We start from the raw sequence: 6,193 nt of genomic DNA, 5'->3' as shown, positions 1-6,193 counted from the left end.
CCATTCTCTCCCCCCTTCCTTTTTCTTCTTTCTCTCACATCTGAGCCTACCTATATACAGAATTGTGTTACACCCTTTGTGAGGGTGGGGGAGGGGAGTCCGGATCAGTGACCCCGACGCTTCCTGACCATAAATATCAGTGGGGCCCACGGTGAAAAACATTTTTTGGAAAAAATAAAAAATAAAAGATCTCCACCCGTGGGACCCACTGGTTTTGTGGTCAAGAAGCCATGGGGGAGCACCTTATGCTCCCTTGACGGGGTGAAGATCCGAATTCGGGGGGAGGGTGGGGGCATGGGCAATAGCCCGTGTGAGTGAGAAGGATCTAGATCCAAAAAAATGAAGAAGGCAAATCAGAGTCTAAATCCTCTCCACCCAAGCAGGCTATCCAACCATTCTCCCACTCTCAAAGTGATTTGACAAGCGCCATGTGTGAAAGTGGAAGAATGGGAGGAAGGGTAGTTGGATGGAAACGATCTAGGCAGATCGTTGTCTTTCATTGATGAGGAACCCCTCAATTCCCTCCAACTTCCATAATCTCACAAAGGTGGCAAAAATGAGTGATGCAAATGGTTATGGCACATTAAAAATGAAAAAAATAAGGTCGAACTAAAAGCAAGAAGATCTATCTTTGATGAAAATCTCCTCTACCAACTCCTTTGGAGTCTAGATTTTCTACCCCAGTTGGTAAAGGACTATGCTTCCCTCACACCCATACATCACATGTTCATAAACAAGGTTTAAAGTATCCCACGATACTATATGATACTTGCTGACACGTATCCATATTTGACCCAACCGATATGATACATCTCAATACATCTTTCCATTGAATCACACTAAAATACATTAGCTAGAGTGATACAATACTCGATACAGGACGATAAATCTCTTAAAATCACCTGCAATACTCGACACCGATACCTTAAACATTGTTCATAAGAGGTGATTTTTTATCCATTTGTCTGTGCTATGAGGTGAACTTTCTTCTTAAATATATGATGAAGGATGTGTGTGAGAACAGTCATTTATCCATACACTCCCAACAATTCCTTGGCCATTCCAATTTCTATAAGCTTACTAACTAGGGTGAAGTGAGCACTCCATCCTTAACCAAAAGGATGTCCAATCCCCAATGTACCCAACCTATATGAAATTGTTAATTGGTGAGTGACACTAATATTGACATTGAATTTATCAAATATAGTCAAAACAAATTGTTATCAGAAGAGCTAAACATCATTTGTAGGTTCTTGTAAGATATAAAAGTATAGATACTCCCTACCTCTCTATCCATCTCTTGTCTTCGAACCTCGCACAAACAATTAAAGCAATAATCTTTACACTACTCAAAAAAAATTTCAGTATGGTGTCCACTGTTAGTACAATGAGACAATGGGAGACTTGGAATGGATAAATAAGATTTAAACTCGCCAACCAAATGAAGCCTGCTTACGAGTTACGACCCGAATCCATTAATACCATTAACTTTTTATTTTATAAATTTCACTTAGACTTTTTATGTATATATTTTTTTTTCTAAATATATTTTTTCAGTAATACTAGAGAGAGTGAATGACACATCAATTTTATAAGAGCAAATTACACTGGCATCCCAAAATGGAAACCTTAAAGCATTGACACCCCACTTTATGTTTAAAATGTACGAAGACCCCAAAATTGTATTTTCATTGAATATATTTGTTCAATTTTTTACCGAAAACCTTTTAGACACTGTTTATTATAGGGATATTTTTTTATGACAAATATATCTAATAAAATTCCAATTTTAAGGTCTTTGTGCTTTTTAAACATAAATTGGGGTGTCAGTGCTTTAAGGCCTCGATTTTGAAATGCTAGTGCAATTTACTCATTTTATAAATATAAAAAAAAATAAAAAAAATAGTGCATATATGATAGTGCTTAAAATTTGAATCTTTAGAAGACTAATTATTGTGTCCACCTAAACTACTAAATAAGAATTATTAGTTGTCCATTAAATTTCAAAGAGAAAATGAGTCATGATCATAAGATAATAAAAATAAATGTTTTTCTTCAACCATTAGTATTAAATATGGCGCAATCTATATAATGCCTCATTATATGAGGCAAAGCTTACACAAACTATTTACTTCCATTAATAGAGCTCATTAGTGGAACTTCCATTAAACAAATTCCATATAGAGGGCTAAGATTGCCCAACAGAAATTTCTATGTTGTTTAATCTGTGAATATGCTTTATGAAGAAGCTTCTTTCGAGATTCTCTGTAGGTTGTTAATTGTTAACTACCAGCAAGGTTTAAAGTATCGGTATCGAGTATCGTATCGGTCAAGTGATTTTAAGAAATGTATCGTTCTGTATCGAGTATTGTATCGCTCTGGCTAATGTATTTTAGTGTAATTTAATATAGAGACGTATCGAGATGTATCATATCGGCTGGTTTCAAATATAGATACGTATCGTATGGTACCAGAATCAAAGACTAAGCTAATATATTATTCTGCATATTTTCACTAACTCAGCACTGAATTGGTCAGCCATTGAAAGGAAATAATAATCTTTGTGGAAAGGGATATTCTTTTGTTCGTCCACCAATAAACAAAAAATTTCACACACATGAGCTCTTTTTTTTTCTGCATTTGAAGAAAACCCATAAAATATGTTCAAACCATGATCAGATTTACAGAACAGGTGAATCGAAATGCAAAAACTAAAGAATTGAAAAGAACAAAAGAAGAAAGAAGAAGAAGAAAAATAAAATAACTTTGCAATATTTGGGATCTGCTCCACAATTTTTGTCTGAAACAAATCCAATCCAGAAGAGAGAAAAACATAAATTGAAATCAACAATTTCCAGACAATATACCTGACCCAAAGAATAAATTACAAATTTACACGATGAACTTTGTTCTGATCAATGGAAATGCCTTGGAAGGTGATTGTGTCTGGAATCATCCCATCTAAAGCACTGCAAGATAGGGAAACAAACAACGAAAGCACATCTTCCAACTCTTCTGAACAGAGAAGAGAATAGAAGACAGGGATAACAACAACAGCAAGGTACGAGTGCATCATCATAAGGGCTATCGTTATTGGTTCCATGGTCATGAGCTTGATCGTCATGATGGTGATGATGGTGATGACCCATCTTCCAAATCCGATTTCAGAAACAAATCTTCAATCTATGCAGCGAAGATCAAAAACCCAATTCAAAACAACAAAGTAAAATTGAATATAAAGGACAGAAACAGAGTATATCTGAAACGTCAGATCTCAATACCTGAACAAGAACAGCACCCTTTTCTGAAACGTATCGTTTTCAGCTCAAATTCGAGGCAAAAACTATTTAGCAACTAAATCTGTGAATTGGGTTGAAGTAATTGACATTGAAGAAGATCGATGGAACACCCAAGCCTCTGGGGACGGTAGATTTGCTTATGAATGATTAAAGAAAGAGTATGAAAACTCAACTGCAGCACTGACGCGTGGATAACGTGTGGTTTGTGATTTAGTTCTTAAATTCATTACCAAAAATAAAAGAAATAACTTATTAAAATTCTTTTGCGTAATTTATTTGTTAATTCACAGGGATCCGCCGTGATTGGATGTCAGACATTTGGAAACTGTCTTATTTGTTGTTTGGTTGGTTACCAAACCAGAGTATTAAGTGCTATTTTCTTTTTTTTTTTGGTAATCAACTGCTTTATTCTAAGCGGGCGAGGGGTGGGGGAACATAAATCCACCAACCACACGGTGGAAGACGGCCATTCTTTCGGGCCCGAAACCGAAAGGGCCTTCTTAGCTAAAAGATCTGCTATAACATTAGAACTCCTAAGAATAAAAGCAAAGATACAATGTATGAAATTATCCATTAAATAATGGATATCCTAAATCAGAGGCTCTACCACTATTGGGGGTTGTATTTCACCTTCAAGTGCTATTTTCACTTCCTAAGGTTCTATGAGATTGGTTGGTTACCCAACCAAAGTGGAAGGTCAAAGGTGCACATCCCTTCTGTTAACTGGAACTACCCCCAGGCCCATACTAGTGCTCTCTTCTTTCACTGAATTGCAGTTCTTAACTTTGAAAGAGTTTGTTCTATGAAATTAAAGCAAAATCAGCAATTATTATTTTGGCCTTTTTTTTATTCTTAATTTTCTTTCAATCTTCCCTTGTTGGTTTATTTTTTGTTCAATCATGATATTGAAGCGAAATTCCGACCAGATTCATCTTTTTTTCGGGATCACCTATGTTCACAGTTTTTCCGTTCAGGTTACTCCGTTGATAGATTGTCTGAATTATTCAGAGATGTCGAGTTAGATCTTTACTGCAAAGTGGTTAGACCATCCAGCATTGGACAGTTGTGTGCTCTTTGGCCTGGGCATGAGTCATACCGACTTATGTGGATTATACTAAGCCTCCAGTGGAGCTCCCTGACGGGGGCCAGTGCTTGCGCTGGTAGTGCACAGGGTTAATGCTTGCATAAGTCGCACTTGATAAAAAGTCCGAACATTGCGTATCGGGGGCGCTAGGTCGCTGCTCCTGCATCCCCTCTTTAATTACCAAAAAAAAAAAAAAAAGACCATTCAACATGGTTTGTAAGTTTGGCCTTATTGATTTACCAGGTCGGTTTAGAGAATCGGGGGCGTTAGGTCGCCGCTACTGCATCCCCTCTTTAATTACAAAAAAAAAAAAAAAAAACCATTCAACATGGTTTGTCGGTTTAGAGAACGTTGACTTTCTTCGTTTTATAGATGTCAAACTCCTTTTCGTTGCACAATCTTTCGTACATTACATGCTTATTCATTTAAGAGAATTATAAGAAATATTATAATTTTGAATGTGAGTTTTTCATTTTATCATTTGTTTCCTTGTGGAGCAATCAATTGTTCTCAATTTAGTAGACTCTTAGAAAATTAAAAAAATATATATCACACTCAATCTAATCAATTCGGATATATTCAAAGAGGCTTATCTCATTTTTGCTACGTTATGAATTAATTAGTCATGTGTAAATTTCCAATTTCAAATTCAATCAAGCGACTATTAACGTATATTTATAATTTGGATTAAATATATATATAAGTACTCTTCTTTCATGACAAATCTTATCTTGACTGTTGTATCCTTTGTTTTTATTTAAATGACATATTTTTTGTATTATTTTTTCTTTTTATCATTTTCTTTTTTTGTCTCACAAATTGTTGATACCCTTTGTATTTTCTTTTTATGAATTTGTTGATACCCTTTGTATTTTCTTTTTCAAATTCATAAAGTTAAAATAGAAAAGGGAATTTTTTTTCAATGAATTTCGAATAAACTACAAATTATAAGTTAGAAATTAAGAAAAAAAAAAAAAATCCATCTAAGCTTTCGTCTTTATAAACATCATACAACCAACTGATTTTATAGAAATTATAAATCACAAATTAGAAAAAGAAACTGAACAAAATCATTCCGAACTTCCCCATTTTAAAAGTTTTTTCGGATCAGGCTTTCATCTTTATAAACATCATAAATGATATTTTGATTTTATAAAATTTGTAAAATCCAATTCGAAAAGGAAACCAACGGATTTTACAGAAATTATAAATCACAACTTAAGAAAAGAAGTTGAACAAAATCATTCCGAACTTTCTCCTGAAGATGTAATCAAGGTGCGCGCAAGCTGGCCCGAATGAACCTCAACTTCCCAAAAAAAAAAAGAAAGTCCGTCTAAGCTTTCCTCTTTGTAAACATCATAAATGATATTTCGATTTCATAAAATTTGTAAAATCCAATATAAAAAAGAAATCAACGGATTTTATAAAAATTATAAATCACAACTTAGGAAACGAAGTTGAATAAAATCATTCCGAACTTTTCCATTTTAAAAGTTTTTTGAATCAAAAAAGGAAAATTTTCTGATAGATATCAAAGAAATTATATATCACACCTTAGAAAAGGAAAATGAAAAAAGTCATTCCAACAGGAATCAGCTAACAAATTTGATTACTCTGTACAGTAAACATAAAAGTGGGGGTAGTATGTTATATTTTCCAACAAAGGAGGGGTACATTAGATATAGACTTTAGCTAAAAAGGGGTCTAGATGAAGTTTAATCTACTATATATGGACTAAGGAGATGAGTACATGAAGGGAGCAATTGGAACAACAAAAAACATATCAAAGTATCCAAACACTGACCAGATT

The sequence above is a fragment of the Hakea prostrata genome, chromosome 8 (genome assembly GCF_041222555.1).
Source record: "Hakea prostrata isolate BN-2017 chromosome 8, UWA_Hpros_2, whole genome shotgun sequence".
NCBI lineage: Eukaryota > Viridiplantae > Streptophyta > Magnoliopsida > Proteales > Proteaceae > Hakea > Hakea prostrata.
Note: the sequence above shows the minus strand (reverse complement) of the source record.